Genomic DNA, 18,985 nt, shown 5'->3' on the forward strand with positions numbered 1-18,985 from the left:
TATTGTTTAATTCGCCCATCTGGTGAAGCATCTGTTGTATCGTAGCATAAATACCTTCGAGGGTGACTACACTTGACTGGACTGCCGCTGCCGAGGCCGCACCGGGGAGCGATGAGGGCGTGGTGGTTCTTGAGGGGGGAGGAATGGAGATGGCGGGCTCGTGGCCTATCGTTCCGCTTTGCTACCCTGCCTGTGTGTTGTTGCTGGTTTTGCTTAGCAACGCTTCTAAGCGTTGCATGCGTTGGTTTAGGTCGTTAACCTGAGCCTTGAGTTTTTTATTTTCTTCCCTGATGCGCGTACATTCTGGGGAGCATTTACTTTTTTCACTGGTGTTTTGAGCGGAGGAGGTACTAGACTGATTCCGGCTCACCTTGTTGTTGTTGGCTTGCTTCTTCTGTTTAGACGTGGATGTCGAGGTAGAAGGCTGCCGCTGCCCTTGCTTCTCTCCTAGCTTTGGCCACTCCGAGCGGAATCGGGACCTGGACCTGGACTGGGACCGGGATCGGGACCGGGATCGGGATCGGGACCGGGACCGGGACCGGGACCGGGACCGGGACATTGACCTGGACTGGGCCCGGGACCTCGAGCGGCTCGCCGAGGATTCCGAGCTGAACCACCGTAGGCGGCTCCGCCTTGGTCGTCCTCCATCATTGTCGTCGTCTTCCTTCCTCCTTCCGGGTGGAGGATGCTTCTTGGTGGTAGTGCTCTTGTTCTTTAGCTTTTGCTTGCACTCGCGAGACCCCGTGGCGTGGGCTTCGCCGCAGACGGCGCACTTGAGTGAGCACTCGTGGCCGTCCGTCGGGTCGCGCGTCCCGCAAGCGAGACAGATTTTGATGTTCGGGGTAGGACAAACGTCCGATCGGTGTCCCATGCGCTGGCACACATAGCAGATTTGTTTTGTGGGCTTGTAGGTGTGGCACTCGGTCTCCCCTCCGTAGTAGTAGACGTATCGTGGAACTACGTGAGAGTTGAACGTGATCAAGGCTGTCTTGGTCTTTCCCAGCATGCGGGCCTGCACGATTTCCACGCCTTGGGTCCTAACCCTTAGGTGAGTCATAAGCTCCTCGGGCGGGGTATCCGGGTCGATTCCATGAATGACGCCCCGGGCCACTCCGTCCGGTGCCGCAACGTAAGAGTTGACTTCGTAAAGGTTGCCGCCCAGCACAATCCGCGTGATCTTGCGCGCAATATCCGCGACCTCCTGATCTGGGGTACTAACAATAATTATGTTGGAACCGGGTCTCAATCGCACGATGAAATGCGAATCGTCAAATTTCCCTCCGCAGGCGGCCGAGACGGCTTTTGATATTTGGTGGTTGCTGAAACTCTTCACCTGAAGGCATTTCTTGGGTCGAATGATGATTTTGAAGTCGCTACGTGGCAGTGGGGGGAGTCGTCGCCTCTTCTTAAAAGAAGGCTTCTTTGATGCCCCAGCGCCTGCAGCTGCGTAGGATGATGATGATAACGCGGTGGCAGAGGAGGGTGGCAGCGGAGAGATCACCCTGCCTGCCACGCACACTTGCTCACCTCTGGCGAGCTTCTTCTTCGTTCTTCGCTTGAGGTGTAATGACCAGTTGGAATAAGGACATTCCGATGGCGTCCCTTGCGAAAGGTCCTCTTCCATAGTGGCAGGGTCGTCGTGGCGATCTTCCGAAATGTCTTGGAAGTCCATGGCTGTAGTTTCTGGCGACGAAGGCCCGGCGGCAGCTTGAACAATAGCACCGGGGGCGGGTGGGGCTGTAGCAACAACTCCACCTCCACTCCCTCTGGTAGAAGTAGAAGTGGCCGGCTGGGATCCAGCAATGTGCGCCATAGTGAGTGCCGAGTAATCGTAGCAAGCGAGCGGCGGCAAAGGCGGCGGAGCGCCTCGCCTACCTCCGCGCTGCTACGTACGGCGGCGTCAGGCTTAACACGGCAGCGCCACCCCGGAGAACTTCAAAGTCCAAAAGCGCAAAATAATATGCACTCACGGTCTTCAAACTTCCCAAGGGGGTTCCGGATGACTTCACGAAGGACGTCCGACAAAGACTTCGGTCCGCCGATGTGAATTTCTTAAGAGAATAATGAAAGTCGACAGAGCCCATGCGAAGCACGTCTACGCCGCTCGGCTCTTCTTCTTCCCCAGCGTGTCCAGAGGCAAGAGTCGGAGAGGCGCCCGGCTGCAGTGAAGAGACGCGTCTCTTCTCTGGCGATACGCTACGACGCTGCACTGCTTCAATGCTAAGCATATTAATGTTGACATTCATAGTGAGATGTAACTCCCACATCTTTTTCTCATCGCCAACTTAACGCAAACATCCAGGGGATGCCGTTGGCGAATTGCGCCATGTTGTCCCATTTGCCATTTTGTCCGCTTTAATTGGCTCGCATGGTGGCTGCAGCTTCTGACCGGCTCAAATAAATAACTTGTGTGCTAGGCGGTTCGCGCGCGTGCGCATATGTTAGCGTGTGTTCTGTGCTCTTATTTCTTACAGCGAGCTGTCTTAGGCTATAGTTTCCAGCGTTTCGTGGTGTGCGTGTGCAAAAACTACCACCGCGGCGGCCGCGCTAGCGGAGGTATGAGCCATTGCTTAAGGGGGCATGAGCCTGCAGGGGGTATGACTCTATAGGCGAACGATGTGCAGGTCACGTGCAAGCACGACGAGCCGTTCGGCGGTCTGGACATTATTGTGTGTGGCGATCTGCGACAGCTGCCTCCCGTTCGTGATAGCGAGGTGCTTATATAGGCGCACACGCGGTGACAACAAGGTACTCAGTCCGGAGGTCAAGTGGCATCATCTCTCCTTCTCCTCCCTGCGGCAGGGTGTGCGTAAAAAGGACGCCGCGTTCTCGGCAATCCTCAAGAAAATCCGGGACGGGAGGAACTCTGCAAGATGGGCTGGGTGGGAATCGAACCAGGGTCTCCGGAGTGTGAGACGGAGACGCTATACCACTGAGCCACGAATACGATGCTTCAAAGCGGTACAAACGCGCCTCTAGTGAATGCGGTGTTGCCTTAGAAACGAGCTGTTTCTAACGCTCAGGCGTGCGTCGCTTGCTCAGGCGCACATTTTGTTGCCGCGCCGAACGCTGCGTTGCTCGACGCTCACCGCGTCCAATGCGGGGCGCGTAGTCGCTGCGCCGTAGCCCATTGTAATGGCGGGTCGACGGGAACGCTGTCGCGTTCCACTCTTGAAGGCGAAGCAGAGTAACGCATGAGTTGTTTCTTCGCCTAGCCGAACCAAATATAGCCAAGCAACAGCAGTTCACCAGGCTAAACAGTGGTTCAACAACTAAAATAAAGGCTAGTATGCTTCGCATCCTGGGCTTAACCTTAGCTAAGCCATAGCCATTTTTTTTTTTTGACAACAATTGTGCGCAACTGTTGTTTATATATGCTCAATATTGGTTGAAACAAGTCTCAATCACAGGGGTTCTTTATTTGCGACCCGTCGCGAGAGGGCCTCACATGCACGCTCACGCGAGCGAACGCTGTTGGCGCGCAGCGAACCGTGGACGGAACGCCCAGCGAAGCATACACAGACGGAACGCGCGTACTGATAAATTTTCTTGTCCGAACTTGCGTAGCTTCCGCAGCGTTGACTGCTATGCATTGAGCGGAGTGCAGTTACACCATCCCGTATGATCACTCCATAAATCACGAATAGTACTCTTCCTATCTGTGTGACTTCTCGTTTTGTGTGAATGTATTCGTTGCACTAACGCCAACCAACGATACATAACGCCTGGTATCGCGAGCCTGGTATCGTTCTGGTTGCATCGATCGTGCCTTTTTCAATACAGTAAATTATTGAAATGAAGGTTTTCGAGTCACACAAGCCGTGCACGTAGCTTACAGTGGCTAGTATTGTACGGCGGCATTGTGTCGTCATCGTGACCCGTGAGGCTGGTGTACTCACCATTCGATGAGAGCTTTTTTCTTCTTCTTCTAAACAGTGAACGACCGCGGGACTTCTCAGCATTTCAGGTGTTTAATTCCCGCCTCTTTAGAGACGAGGGTCGACGTACTATATGTGTTTTGCAGAGACAGCGGCGCGATCGCTTCGTGTTTGGCAAAGCGGGCAATGGTTCTCGCGCGCGCTGCGCACGGTACGCTTCGGGAGCCTCTAACGTCTACCGTTCCCTACCGAAAAAAAAAAATGCGGGAGGCAAATGAATTGCGACAAAACCAGAACTTCCCGCGGATTAGTTCGTTCGAGGCCGAGGAAAATATTGATTTAAAATAATTAAATCCGCTAAGTCATGTGACAACGATGATAAGTGTGGGTCAACGTTTTGGTGTTTGTTTTTTTTTTCGTTCTCACGTGTCATCATCATCATCATCATCAGCCTGGTTACGCCCACTGCAGGGCAAAGGCCTCTCCCATACTTCTCCAACTACCCCGGTCATGTACTAATTGTGGCCATGTTGTCCCTGCAAACTTCTTAATCTCATCCGCCCACCTAACTTTCTGCCGCCCCCTGCTACGATTCCCTTCCCTTGGAATCCATTCCCTAACTCTTAATGACCATCGGTTATCTTCCCGCCTCATTACGTGTCCTGCCCATGCCCATTTCTTTTTCTTGATTTCAACTAAGATGTCATTAGGTCGCGTTTGTTGCCTCCCCAATCTGCTCTTTTCTTATCCCTTGGCGTTACACCCATCAATCTTCTTTCCATAGCTCGTTGCGTCGTCCTCAATTTAAGTAGAACCCTTTTCGTAAGCCTCCAGGTTTCTGCCCCGTACGTGAGTACTGGTAAGACTCACGTGTAACACTTCTTTTATCTTATTTTGACGTTCGAATCTTTTCATCATATCGTTTTTTTTTCTTTGGTTCCTTAATCATTCCTCAACATCAGGCCATTGTTTATTAAAACTACAGCTTTCAATTACTGCGGTGTGCGAGTAGGCGGTCGGTACGTGAAAAGGGGAAAAACAAACTCCAATTTTCTAAAGCGGTATCAGAGCTCGATGTTGTGTTTTGCCTGGATATATGTGGCTTTGATGCAGCCGGATGGCTCGTTAACGAGTTATGCGGTGGTTCTTTAGAAACAGAGAGGAACGGAGGCACACAATGTCCCCCTTTTTTGGATAATATGGAGGCTACAAGCATTGAACGTAGCCAAAGTCCCTTGAGGAATTTTTACAGGGGCATATTACTGGCTACTTACTTCCCTAAAAGGTCCCCCCCAACTCCTGCCCTCCCTCCGCCCCAAACATGTATTGAAGACTCTAAAAGGCAAATTTTTGTTAAAGAGTCCCGAAACCGATGAAAAATTATGAAAAGCCAACCCCGGTTGTTGTCCAAGAATGTTTTTTTACCATGCTTTGATTATTCGTGGCACTACGTTGCAATCTGCTTTACGGACGTGGCTGCCCTCTTTACCACCGTGTCATTATTACCCGACCACTAGCAGGCAACCGTTTAGAACCCCGCGCTGCTGTCTGCGACCAGAGTCTCAAAACGGCAGCTCCTCTCGATCCTCTCTAGGAAATATTTGGCATTCCATGCTATTTTCGGAGTTCGCTTTCTTTTTTTTTTATCGAACATTAGTATCCCATTCGATTCGAAAGATTTGCAGAACAGCCCAAGTTTTTCGAAATTTTTCGATTCGATTAGCTAACAAGTCAGCATTGCTCATCAAATCGCGCTCGAGGCAGGTACCTTTCCTTTATATATATATATATATATATAAAAAAACACACATGAAGAAGCTCCGCTGGTTTTCACGGAACTATGTGCTTAGGTATTTTATTTACACTAAAGGCAATTGCGTACGCCTCCAACATCTATGAATGCGTGGGTTACCTCGCTTTGAGCGCGCAGGAATGAACCACAGACAACGAAAGAGGCCAAGATATTCCGATGAGCTTATTCGCATTGCGTTGACAGGTCGTGCTGGGATCTTAAGACACCAACACGCATGCGTAAGCCTACGTGTCAGTGTGACAGAAATTTGCGGGAAAGTCCCTAAGAGGAAGTGCTACCTCGAGGGCTTTCTTATTTAAATACGTGAGAACGGAGAAATCGTTCTCCTCGGTGTCCGCTTCGTCGAGTTTGATTAAATCTGTCTTAGTGAAATGAAAAGAAAAAAATTAAAATCGACCGATGCTAGGTAGTGTATTTATTTTTTACGGAAATTCTTGCGAAAGGGAAAATTAAGAAAGGAACTAAGGCGTCAAGCCTTAGTTCCTTTCTAACAAGTTCATTTGTAACAAGGTTTTAACCTTGTTAGAAAAGAAAAAAGGAAAACGATGTCACAATTTTGTAAAATGCCTCTGTTGGTATATCTGAAGCGGACAACACAGATACACCAGCACGAATTATCACACAAGAAGCTCACAATACTGCACGTAAGCTAGCTGTAAATGAATGCATCAAATTCGCACAATTTGGACAATGTAACAGATATATACGTTGGAAATTCTTTGCACAATATAACGAGGTTATAACTTTTCTGAAGCTTACCGGCTTACGGCACTTTTTTTTAAATACGTGAACTCTTAAATCAATATTATGCATTGTAATCAGCAGAAATTCGATTTCCCTTTCAAATGCAACAAATTGCACTCCTGTCGGTTCGGCGGTTGTCTATACTTAGAACCTTTCTGCAGGTTCTTCAAACGTATCCCAATATGTAAACCGGAGTTGACCACGCGTGATAAGGCTTCTCCCATAGCAAGTCAGCGTAAGTATTCGTCCATGCATTCCTTTCCTGCACTGTATACTAAAGTATAATGCGATACAACCAACATGCGTGCACAAACGCACCGGTGCTTGTGTGGCTTTGTGTGTACATTTCTCTACAATGTGTCAGACGCACGAGGCCACGCGGTCCCAAGAACTTCACTTCGGTGCAGGATTCTTCCGACGACATTGGCACCTAACGCAGACACTTTAGGCGCTTCGTGGAATTGAGAACCTCGTACGAACATCCTCAGCTGGCAAAAGTTTCGTCAAGGTAATAAAACGTCTCGGCGCGAGCAGTTGGTTCATCTTAAATGTAAGCCGAAACTGCGTGGCTGCAACAAGTGCAGCACAAAGAAAAACGCCCGCCGCGGGACAAGCTCTGACTGCCAACTGAATTTTTATTCAAAGAACGTCACCCTTTTCGTATGCTCGTTCTTTTTTTTTTTTTTTTTGAAGGCAGGCTACAAGAAGGCTGGCGTTCTTCTAATGAAAATTTGACTGGGCGTTCAGCGCTTGCCTTCTAGTGCGTGTTTGTCTATAATTGTGCCCTCGTATCAATCCCGTATGTTTCAGCTGCTTATAGTGCCTGCAATGATTTCGGTTGGCCTATACTGGCTAATAACCGAGCTCCCAACGTGTTCCCATGTGTTAAGACAGCTGTTGGACAGCCTCACTCTTGTCGCAGTTCGAGAGTGGAAACGGCCTCACTTGTTTGATTAGTTGTAAAATCGTAGGCTAGAAATTAAAAAAAAAATGCTCTTGTGTGGCCGTTTGTGGTCTTTCGCTCGCCAGTATGGTCACGTGTATACACTGCAAGCTTCGAAGCCCGGTATATGTCCCTCAGGATGTACTCCGCTCGTACCTCGAGCTTTGCGAGCGCTACGTTCAATTAGCTGCGATGCAGCGCTCTTCGTCACGACTGCGGTATACAAGGAACATCTGTAACAGCGACTCACCTCACGAGCGGGGGCAGGCGCAGAGGAGGATTCGCCGCGTTATCTGCGGAAGGAACGAAAGAAAGATTATTTAGCGCAGAACAGCTAAACAAGTAAGTCGGAAAATTCAATGTACACACAAACGGAACATCTATACGCGTCGCCCCCTCGCGATAAGAGGTAACGGAGGCAGGCGGCACCGGTATGACTGTTGCTGCAGTTTTGAATAGGCTGCAAGAAACGCGCGCTTTCCACACGCGCGAAACCTATGACGGAAAGTTGCCTGCAGAACTTGTCGCTTTTTACGCGCGACGGCTGGGACGCGGCCTTGTCGCAGAAGTGCATGGACCAGATGACGTTAGCCTTCGCGGAATAGCAGAGCGGTGCCGGCAGACACTCAGCGCTCGAAAAGTGCCTGTACACTACACGTGTTTTGCACTCGGGCATCATCGTCGTCGTCATCATCGTGCAAAAAGAAGACGTCTCCTTGTCCTGCCGTCGTCCGACTCCATTATATGCCTGCCAATTTCCTATAGCATCAGCCAACTCTCTGCTGCCTTAGGCTGCATTTCCCTCTCCTTAGCGACAAATGTATTGCCCTAATAGAGTACAAGTTACCTGTTTTGGGCATCGCGTGACGTGGCCTGTTAAAGAGCCACATCGTTCTCGTATTCACAGTTCACTTTTTTTATTAATTCGCTTGGCTAGCCACGCGGCATAACTTCAGTGCGAGAGAGAGAGAGAGAGGGGATATAAGAAAGGCAGGCATGTTAACCAGTCAAGAGTCCGGTTGGCTAACCTTTAACTTCGCAGTGCAGTGCGAAATTAAATATGAGCATGTAAGTGCGTTTCACGCAGATACTGCAACAGTAACATATAGAAAGTGTTGTCCGTATTCCGTCGTTCGTGGCCTTCAGGCTGGTCGCCGTTCACTTTCCCACCTCTAAGTGCACTTTCGCCGCAAAATGAAAGTCTCTGACGAGAGGAACAAGGCGAGAACGGAACCACACAAACGCATTCGCACTGTCGAGCCTTCTCAAACACTTCGGCGTGTCGAGACACGTGCAGATGCGTGCGACGTACAGCGAACGAATCTCGTCGCCGCCGCGTAACAGGAGTATCAACCAACGCCTCCGCCATAGTTCTTCCCACTGCTTCCTCTCGAACGCAACAAAGTGCTGTGGGACGATGCCCTCCGCGACGGACCTTCCGAGGTCCTCCGAGCTGTGATACAACGGGCTCGAAACATCGCCGGAATTATCTTAGGGACCCTGGACTGAGGGTTCCTCCCACACTGCTCTCGCCATTCAAGTATTATTAATAAAGATGTTTTACTCTCTCTCTCTCTCTCTCGAACGACAAGGAACAAAGGGCCCGCGCGCCCAGTCGAACGGTAAGAATCGCTCGACGCGAAAGACAAGAGGGCGCGCCACTTGAGCTGAACGTGAAGCCCCTAGCTGAACAGCCTCAGCGTCGGGCCTACTCGAGAGGAAGGAGAAGCGACGAAGGAGGAGAAGTAGTTGGCGTAACAGGAAGATAAAGACGTCGATTCGAACGTCCGTGCACACGCCGCGCTTCGCAGCGTGGCACGCCTGGCTGTTCGGGCCGCTCGTTCCGCACGGCGGTCACGACGCCGTGCTCCGCGCCTGTTCCGCGAATTTCCGCGCACATGCAGCGAGAGGTTGAAGCAGCTTATAACGAAAAAATAAATCAACGCCGAGAGCAAACGCCGATCATCAGCTGAGAAGCAAAAGTCCATTAGCATTCCCTAGGCGTGGAGGCACGCGCGCACAGATTCAACCTGCCCTACACGCCGAAAGAAGACGCATTCCTCCTCTCCCAACACTTGGCGCGCACACGGACACACACGTGCACAGTCCAATTATGGTTACAGGTGGGGCTTATAGCTAGCAACACACGCCCAGGAATTCGCGCGGCCGTAGCTCGACCACGATCGCGCAGCGGCGAACGTAGATGTGCGAGTGCGTGGAGCGTAATCGAAAGTGGCGTGTGCAGCGCGAAGCGCGCCGGGCGAGAGATGCAGAAGGCTGCAGTGACGGTGTCTCGGTGTTCGTCCAAGTGCGGCCGTCGCAGAGAAAGCCACAGAATAGAAAGAAAGAAAGAAAGAAAGAAAGAAAGAAAGAAAGAAAGAAAGAAAGAAAGAAAGAAAGAAAGAAAGAAAGAAAGAAAGAAAGGGCGTGACAGAGAAAGAAGGCGCGCTCTTTCAGCGCCGACGGCGGCGACAATCCAGCGGAGCTCGACCAGGCTCGACGCGCAATGGCGCCGGCGAACTGGAGGGGGCTGCACGCGCATGGCGCTAGTTGCTGCTTTTGCCCGATGTTATCCGTTGCTAAGTTCTTGCGTACTTCTCTTTTCACTCGGACAGGCTAAAAAACGTAATCACAACGAGGAAAGACGGAAAAGGGAAGAAAGGGCGTCGAACGGCGACTGCGACGCCATGCTTGGCGGCGCGCATACGCGCACAAACGCCTTCGCTCGCGAACAGGTGTGCGTATATGCATGGTCTCGGCGCCTCGCTGGCCGTCTTCCTCGGTCCGCTGGTTCGCAATGAAAGTGGCCGGAGATCAAAGCCGTGCGCGGACTCCCTTCTCGGCCACGTACGGCGCATCGCGTTGTACCCTCTCCATCTTTCCTTTCACCTTGGATCAAAAAAAAAAAAGAAAGAAAGCTCGGACAGGGGCCGACGAACCCCGTTCGCATCGCGTGCCGCACACACACACACACAGGTACACAAAGTGCGCCGCTGCGAAGAAAGTTGTCTGGGAAGGTCAGGGGAAAGGCACTGGACAAATGGATGCGTACGCTTCGCGCAAGAAAGGGAGGGGTTGGAGGCATGCTCGCACGTATATACAGTCACGCATGCTTTAATGCGAGCGCCTCTAACACCGCGCGGGAGTCGGAATAAAACCAACCCCCGTCACAGATTCGAAGATGAGCCACAGATTTGCACGCCGGGCTGAGACTACGACGTCCACCTTTCCTTGGGTCGCTTCACAAAGGCAGTGTATAAACCGGACGATCAGGAAACGAAGACGATAACTACATTCCCAGTCCTCTTTCTAACCCCTATCTCCCAACCCAAGTGTAGAGTAGCAAACCGGAAACTAATATCTGGTCAACCTCCCTGCCTTTCCTCTTCATCATCTCTCTGTTTATCTCTCTCTCTCTATCATATTATTCGGGATCTCGAGTAAAGCAAATTGATTAGTGGGCCAATGGCATCAAGCGTTGCGTGCACGCTTGATGGGTGGTTTGGAAGTTATGACATATGCTCTAAACTTATGCCGTGAGTGTGCATTTTGTGCATGTTAACATTGGCGCGGCAATGCCAGTTGATGCATGTCCAGTGTCCTTCTCGTGTAGCTCTTCACAAGAGGCACGTAAACACGCTCTACTCTGTTCTGCGCCTCGTTCGGCTCCCGACTCAACTTGGTCGCGTCGAGTGCTTATAAACTAAGCTACAATGTAAGTGCACAAACAGAGGTTAATTAGTGCGCTTGAGTTGCAAGGAAAGACTACAGCCATGGACTGCTTCGTGGACAATTCAAGGTACGCTAAAGAGGGCCCGAGAACAGGCACAGAAGTTCACAGCGGAAAGTAATTGTCCGGGAAGGAGGGAGGGAAGACACGGCATGAGGAAATGGGCGAGTTTTGCTGCAGTTTCAGGCGCACGTGATTAGGATATAGACTTGATTACGATACCTTCGGCAGACGCCCCTCGAATCCCGGACGAAGTTCCCTCAACTGCTTTGAACGGCTAGTGAACCGACAGCTGGTCCACGAACCCGCTGTCCGTGCGAAGGGCAGCTGGCTGAGAACGAAGCTGGCCGAAAAATGCCGAGTTTGACGCTGTGTGCACGTGCCAGCGCAACTGTGCGGAACGACCACTGTGATGTTTACAGCGGGCGCCGAACGCCCTCACCTCTTTTCCAGAGCATTCACCGCAGTGACTCAAAAGAGCATTGAACGGCGAAATATCTCAGTGGGCATGTGGAGGAGGGGCGCGCTCTCGGTGTTTCCTTTCACCTCGTAGGAATTCCGCGGGGTATTATCTCCTGACATTCAACACGCATTGCTTCCAAAGGTTACAATATGCGGCCTATTTATATTCAGAGCAAAAATATCTGTACGGTCACCAAAGCGTTCCAAAACGATGCGGCATATACCTTCGGCTTTCCTGACTTCCTTGAGCCTTAAACATTAAAGAACGCAATCACTTTTATTGCCGGTCAATGCTTCTGTTCTTGTCGTTGAGCCTATAGATAATGTGCGCCATATGAGGTGTACAGATGCGGTGAGTAAAATATGAAACGCTGCCCGTACAGTAAACGCACAAATTTATTGTACCACGCTGTATGTACAACCTAAAAAATGTGGCACCGGCCCCTCTCGGTCTCAGTGGGCGGGGTGTTGTGCTACTGAGCACGAGGTCGAGGGTTCGACTACCGGCCACGGCAGTCGCATTATTATGAGGCCGCAATTCACAAAAAACGTTGTTCTACCTGTATACTTAGACATACGTACACGTTACAAAACCCCCATGGTGGTCCAAATAAACCATGAATAAACCATGAACCCTGCCTTACGGCGTCTATGATAGCTTCAGTGTTGCTTCGAGATGTTAAACATTATCGACCAATCGATCGATCGATCGATCAATCGATCGATCGATCAATCAATCAATCAATCAATCAATCAATTGATCAATCAATCAATCGATCAATCAATCTTTGCGTTCAGTCCTGTGGCCTATACAATATATATGTATATATACAATATACAAGACCCAGGCACATGCTGAAAAAAAAGGAGTACACAACACAGAGAAATGGGGTTGTTTGTCAGCGCTCGTGTCGTGTGGTCTCCTCGAGTACCCTTTGCGCTCAAGTTTCGAATGAATGCGAACTTGTTTAGTTCACCCTTATTCTAAGCTTAAATAAGACACAGCCGTTGGTTCTGGCGTCTTCTTTAACGGGTTCTAAATACAAGATAATACCGGCAGGAAATATTAAAACAAGTGATTCGTAGGTTAATTACGGTTTTCGGAAACACTATAGCTCGGCATTCAGAATCAGCGCTTGCACTCGGAACCCGCGTAGCTCGCGGGCGACCTTGCAGACGACGGTGCATCAGGAAGCACGCATTGCAGATGTATGTGCATTCGCTTCCTGGTACACCGTCGTCTGCAAGGAGCACGGCGCATTAACGCGGTCGTCTGCTCTGCGGCCAAGTCGGCGCCATCCATCCGAAGCGAGGCCATTACAACAACGCTGTCACGATAAAACCACGATAAAACACGCCGCCACGTCTGTACACGAACAACAGCAAAAACGCGCGTTCGCGCAGACTGGCGCAACGTCTCGTCTCCACTGCCCCCCGAGGCAGTGGCTTTTCATGACTCTGAGCGGTGTTTTTGTGGGTATAGGTGCACACACTATACACCTGGCACAGCAGCGGGCATGGTGTGTGCGCCCTTGCGCAAAGGCGCCAGATGCGTTGCGCGTGCGCGTTGGACAGGTACACGCGTGCTTCGTGAGAATGGAAGGCGTGAGCGAGTGGCTCGCCCCGGGCAAGCCGGTACACGCCCTGGACACGCCGCTCTCCTGCACGAACGCAGCGCGCGCCGCCGGCAATGCCGGAATCGCCTCGCGCCATTAGGGAATCTCTGCTGCAGAGACGCAAGCGCGCTTCAACACGCCGCCATTCGAACGTCTTTCTTTCTTTCCTTCTTTCGCCTTCTATCCTGCATTTGATTCGCTATTCCTTCTTTATCGTTTCGATGGCTCTCATCGTCGGTGTTTCTGCAGTCCTTTCCCTGAGCTTTCCGTTTTCGTTGTGGGCGATCACCCCCTCTTCCTCGCCGCCTTGTGTTTTTTTTTTCTCTCTTCCTTCGTAATTTCCTCGCTTCTTCCTCTTGGCCCACCGCGGGTGTTGGGAAGACGCGCGCGCCCCCTCGCGAGATGTCGTGACTTCTTGTGGCCGGGTGGGCGTGGGCGCGCGAGGCGTTGCAGTGCTGGCCGCCGCTTTCTATAGAAGCCCCCCCCCCCCAGCGTGCCGACCGAAACCGGCCGCCTCGGGGATTAACGAACTTGATTGGTGCCACACGTGCACACACGTACACGCGGTTGCGAGCGAGCGCATGCACTGAGCCGTTAGCGCGCGCGTGCCGGCATCGCTTACGTCGAGTGGGTTTAAATATAATTGGAGCCTCCTTCGTTTGCTTGGCGCGTACCACGCGAGCACGCACCAGGGCCGCTATTTTGTAGCGATGCCTTATGCCTTATTCTATGCTATTCTTATCATCCACCACACACGGCCGCCTGATCGCGTTGATATTGTGGGCGAACCGTCGCTCTGACCAGTGGCCAAGCGCGAAAAGCCTGAAAAAGCATAGAATCGGAAAAGGCATCACTACAAGATACCGACCCAGCGCATGCTTTCCGCAAGAAACGCGGATGAGGACTTCCCACGGAACGCACTGCTGAAGTTTCCTAGCAATGCATTTGGGTCCAGATCAGGGATCGCCCGGTTCTTCTGTCTTTGCGCAACTATATCTGGCTGCATTATAAATGTGATAGCGACAAAAAAAAAGAAGAAGACCCGTTTGACGGCCTTTGTCCTTGCTAGTTCAGTTATCGCGACAATTTGATCGGCAAGTGAGTATTAATTAGCAGCACGCCTGCAGAGAAACGGCACACGGCGTATAACGGCCGATGTCTTCGAACTAACTCTAAGCACCCGAAATCCTTTAACATGTACCCAGATATTGTCACGATGTCAAAAAAAAGAAAGAAGAACAAAGGAAAAACACAGGACGCAGGACCAGGAGGCGAGAAACAAAACCAGCTCTGTATTCGGGGACCACGAGAGGTAACGCGCCAACTTCGTCTTCTCCCCAAAAAGAAGCGTGGTCGCTGCTCGCGTAACTCAATTATTTTTCTTCTGTTCCTTTGCTATCCTTTAGTCGTGACAATACGTGTACGGGTGCTTTCGTTTTCAGCTTCCATCGGAATGCGGCCTCCACGTACACGGGAATCGCGCCCGCAACCTCGTGTTCGGTTCCACGGGCCGCCATTTTTGCGAGCACTTTGCCGACGTGCGAAGTATGCGATCTATCCATTGCCTCCGAGATCGAGGCGTGCGTGCTGGACCTAGGAGGCTGTTATGCGCTTCAGATGAGTCTCGCATGCTGGGCAGACATTGTCTGTGGTGCGCCCAATGTGAAGTTATTGCCAAGTTAAGCTTAGGATTGTCTCGCGAGCTGGTTGGTGTATGTGTGTTCCGGAGTCAGAACTGAGCAAGGGCGGTTCGCACATCCCTCGCACCGCTGCGGCACCACGAGTTTCATTAAGCCCTCAAAGGAAACGAGGTGGCGAAACTCGCGACGAGTCCGTATGCGTGAGCGTGGGAGGCACTGGGCGTGATCAGGCTGAAACTCTCAAGCAGAACGCGCGCTCGGGGGCACACATTGGCGAGCGCTGACAAACAGCGGTGCGATCATTTACGTCGCCGACGCGCCTTCTTTCATTTCTTTCACGTTTCTTTCTTTCCTTTCTTATGGGCGGACGCCGCAGAGCGCAACAATTTCACCGCGCTCGACTGAGGTCCCCCGGGGTATGTTGACCAAACGTACAGGGTGTACACACGCTGTATAACTCCCAAGTACACGGTGCAGGCGTGCACGCTCAAATTTCCCAACAATCAAAGCGCGGCAGTAATTAGACAATACGCGTAGGTCGTCGGGCGGCAGCGTCAACTAGCAAGAAAGTCCTGTCGGCTGACTCAGCTATAGCGCTCGCGCAACTTGCAGACACGCCTTGTACGCGACCCACGCATAATCAGGCTCACGCTGGGTGGCGCGCTGCAGAGACGAAGCGCGTCGCCGCGTGCACACCAGCCCCCTTGGAACTCGGAGATGCGCACAAAGTGCTGCCGTCAAGAGAGACGCGTTAGGTGTGTGCACACGGAGGCAACGCATACGTGTATGCATACGGCACGGCCCACCCGCCTGTGGCCGCCTTCTTTGTTCTCCTTCCTCAAACGACACCGTGGGATGCCCGAGTGACATAGGCCTAATGGGGGCGTGCGGCAACCAAGCAATGTACTCGCCGCACGCGTGCGCATTGGAGCGGCAATGGTGGCAGGATTTCTGCGTTTTTTTTTTTTTTGCATGCGGGTATACGCTATTCGGACGCCCACAACTGGGCGCGCTATAATGAATCATGTACATATATCCTACATCGGCATCTATATATATATATATATACGTAAAGTGGAGAACATGCAAACTGAATGTAGTGCAGGACATCTGATATCCGCTTCGTCTATAGTCCCCTCGTTCATCTTTCTTCGAAGAGTTTGTAGAGAAGAATGACGCCCATTTTAACGTAGCGCTGTGTTTAGCCCCACACCCGTTATGAAAGGAGGCACGCGATCGGGCCGAGCAATGTCTGCTGGCACGCCTAAGCAAGGATGCATCTGCGTGCCGCTAAGAGCGCCCTCTTGTTAACTTTCTAAGTTGCATCGTACAAATTATTGTTAACTACCTTTTAGCAGCTTATCGCACCATTCTGTCTCGCTTTCTCTCTCATCCACTGCGTCTTCCACAGCACGCGTTCCCTACGCGAACTGGCGCTGAGCCGTGCTCCCTCCAAGTCCAAGGCTGCGGAAGATAGTGCCAACTTTTCCCTTCTCACATAGAACCACATATATATATATCTTTGCGCGGCTGACCCGACTAAGTTCTTCTGAGACTCCACCTTATACGCTTGACCAAGAGCATCCCAGACGTCGTTCGGCATGCTTCGCGAAACGTAAGTAATGCCTACTTTGTAATGTAGATAGTAATGCCTACAACAGACACGTTGACTTCCTGGAATATAACAGCTCAAAGTCACGCCAACGTCAGGGCCGGCGCTTGCAGCCGGACGGCCGGCCCGGAAACCTCCCACTTCAACTTCGTGCAAGCGACGCGCTTTCGTCGGAGATCACATTGGACAAAGAACCCAGAGGCACGCATCTACACCGCCGTTCCCACGCCTAACCCAAGGACGTTCAGAACCACCAGCGGGATCGCGAATCCGGCGGCGGAAGCATTCGTACAAAGCAGCGGACGCGGGGCAAGCCGCGGGACGGCCATCACGCAACGTCCAGACGTCCCGTGGAACGGCGACCGTTCCAGAAGTGCCCGCCGTCGTCTGGGGGCGGCGTATAGAGCAGCGCCAGCGCACGACCGTTATACGGTGCGGCGGACAGACGGTGCCCGTAGCGGACCGCCATGCGCGGACTCCTCCGCCGTTTCCTGCTCGCGCGGCATCGCCATCGTCATTAGCGGCCAAGACAAAAGGAGACCCGATGACCTCCCCCCACGCAACGCCGCCCCGTCTGCGCAGTGCGAGTGTGCGTGCGTGCTGAGGCGCTCACCGCGTTCTCTCGTTGCCGGCACGCACGTGGCAGCAGCGTCCCGCGATGCGTGCGACGATGCCCGCCGCACTCCTCTCCGTGGTTCCGCGTCGCCGCCGAGGATGCGACGGCCGGCGCGGGTGCTCCGCGAGAACGAGCGCGTCGGCGACCGAGCATCTCTTCCGCATGCTGAGGGCGCACCGGCGGTACATCGCTGCGCGACGCGCAAGGAGAGGGAAATATATAGAGGTATGCACGCACAACTATTCCCCCCCCCCCCCCCTCTATAGCTCTCTCGGTACGGATTCGATTACTCGCCACAATGCGCTCGGTGCATATCGACGCCCGCTCTGGACGGCCCTCGTGCATTTTCGCTGCACCACGCGGGCCGGGTGAGGCCGATATCAAGTGGGCCGTGAAACCACCAGCGGGGAGAGCTCTCCCCGAGTGAAACAACGCACGCTCAGTGAAACGCGAGGGGCGGCCTGGCTCACGCGCGTGCACGGCGGGTTCACGTGACGAAAGATAAGAAAAGCAGCCTGGCGGACCCTCTGCGCGTGCGCGGCCCCGCGATGAAAGTGGGCGGTCCGCGGAGTCGGTGGTCGTAGCGTGCGGTGTTGAGATAACAGAGCGGCTGCCCCGTCACGAAGCCAATGCCGGTGCCTTGTGTTTTAAGTGTTGGCCGGCGATAACGAGAAGCGAGGAGCAGACTGTAGGCGTACAGGGCACGTTAAATAGCTGGCCTGGCCTTCTCTTCATAGTGGAGCACAGGTTCCCGAAGGGCGTTGGGCAGGTGCTGAAAGTGTGCGCATTTCGTTGTATTGATATGTATTACTTTATTTATTATCACTTTTTTTTTTAGCCGGGTTCTCATTCAAGCAAATCTGGCCTGCTATAGTATAGTCAAACGTTATGCGACTGTTATGCGATGGCCGGGCGTAGGAGGTTCGTTTAAAAAGATGTAATTTTGTAGTCTTGGAAGGACAACCACCTCACCAGCATGACGATGCTATTAGCTGGGTTTAAACGTCACATTATGCGCACACAACACACACACACACGCGCGAGAGAAAACCACACACGTATAATCGAGAGGGAGCTAAGGATTCCCCGAGTATAACTAAGGCGCCGTTAAAACAGTCAATTAGCCTGTGCCGACACTGGCCCACCCGTTGGCGAACCGAGCGACTTGAGTTGGGCGATGACAGATGTAGTACATAGTTCGATGTCCCGCTCACGTCGAAGGTTTCAGGACCGGCTTGTGACGGCAGTTGATGGGACCGGTGGCGTGATGATGCGAGGCGTTGGCAGAAGAGCATGACCGGCCATCTAGAACATTTATCTCTAGCTCGTGGACCTTTTGTGACGGAAACTTTACACTTGAGCCATGGTCATCCCGACTGCATCCGTCGCCGATCTTCATGGCCGACACGGAGGAGGACGTCGAGTCTTGAGGCCACGCGGAGTTCTACGTCCCGACACGTATACATATAGCCATCACCAGACACTCGGGATTACACCGGACCGCGTATATATGTGCCGGAAATCCTGCCGTCTCGTAGCCTGTCACTCGAACCACCCTGCCGATGCCACCCGACTCTACACGTGCATTCTCCTTTTCCTTCTCTCACGTCGCAGTGTAGTATCCGTGGTGATGTACTGCCTACACAGCAGGCGAACTCGCGTTTGCCCTTACCGGTACTGCAGGGGACGCCAATATATCGCGCGGTGTCGGAGGATACTTTCTTTACTTCAACTGTACCACGGTATGCCTTGCTTTACATGTGTAATATGTTACTCTATACTGTCCAGTGGGTTAGCACAAGCTCGTTACCAATTTGCGGCGATTCGGGCATCCGGCTGCATGAAACTCGGAAGGCGTCGCATGGCTTCGCGGATCCCGTAGCGTCATCGATTCGGAGCTCGGCAAGGTGATCGCTGCAACCGGTTCTATA

The 18,985-nt window shown here is 52.3% G+C and overlaps 1 protein-coding gene across 4 annotated transcripts in view; it reads right to left on the minus strand.

The window, feature by feature from the left end:
• LOC135903229 (PAX-interacting protein 1-like) overlaps window positions 1-18,985 on the minus strand; it is a 163,087-nt gene that overhangs the window by 109,887 nt on the left and 34,215 nt on the right. For 3 of the 4 annotated variants that reach the window (XM_065433639.2, XM_065433640.2, XM_065433638.1), the window contains exon 2: window positions 7,629-7,671. The gene's annotated coding sequence lies outside the window, so the exon portion shown is untranslated. Of the gene's footprint in view, window positions 1-7,628; window positions 7,672-17,051; window positions 17,071-18,985 lie in introns of those variants that run through there. The other variant, XM_070533653.1, reaches the window with a different exon arrangement.

The sequence above is a fragment of the Dermacentor albipictus genome, chromosome 2 (genome assembly GCF_038994185.2).
Source record: "Dermacentor albipictus isolate Rhodes 1998 colony chromosome 2, USDA_Dalb.pri_finalv2, whole genome shotgun sequence".
Taxonomy (NCBI): Eukaryota; Metazoa; Arthropoda; class Arachnida; order Ixodida; family Ixodidae; genus Dermacentor; species Dermacentor albipictus.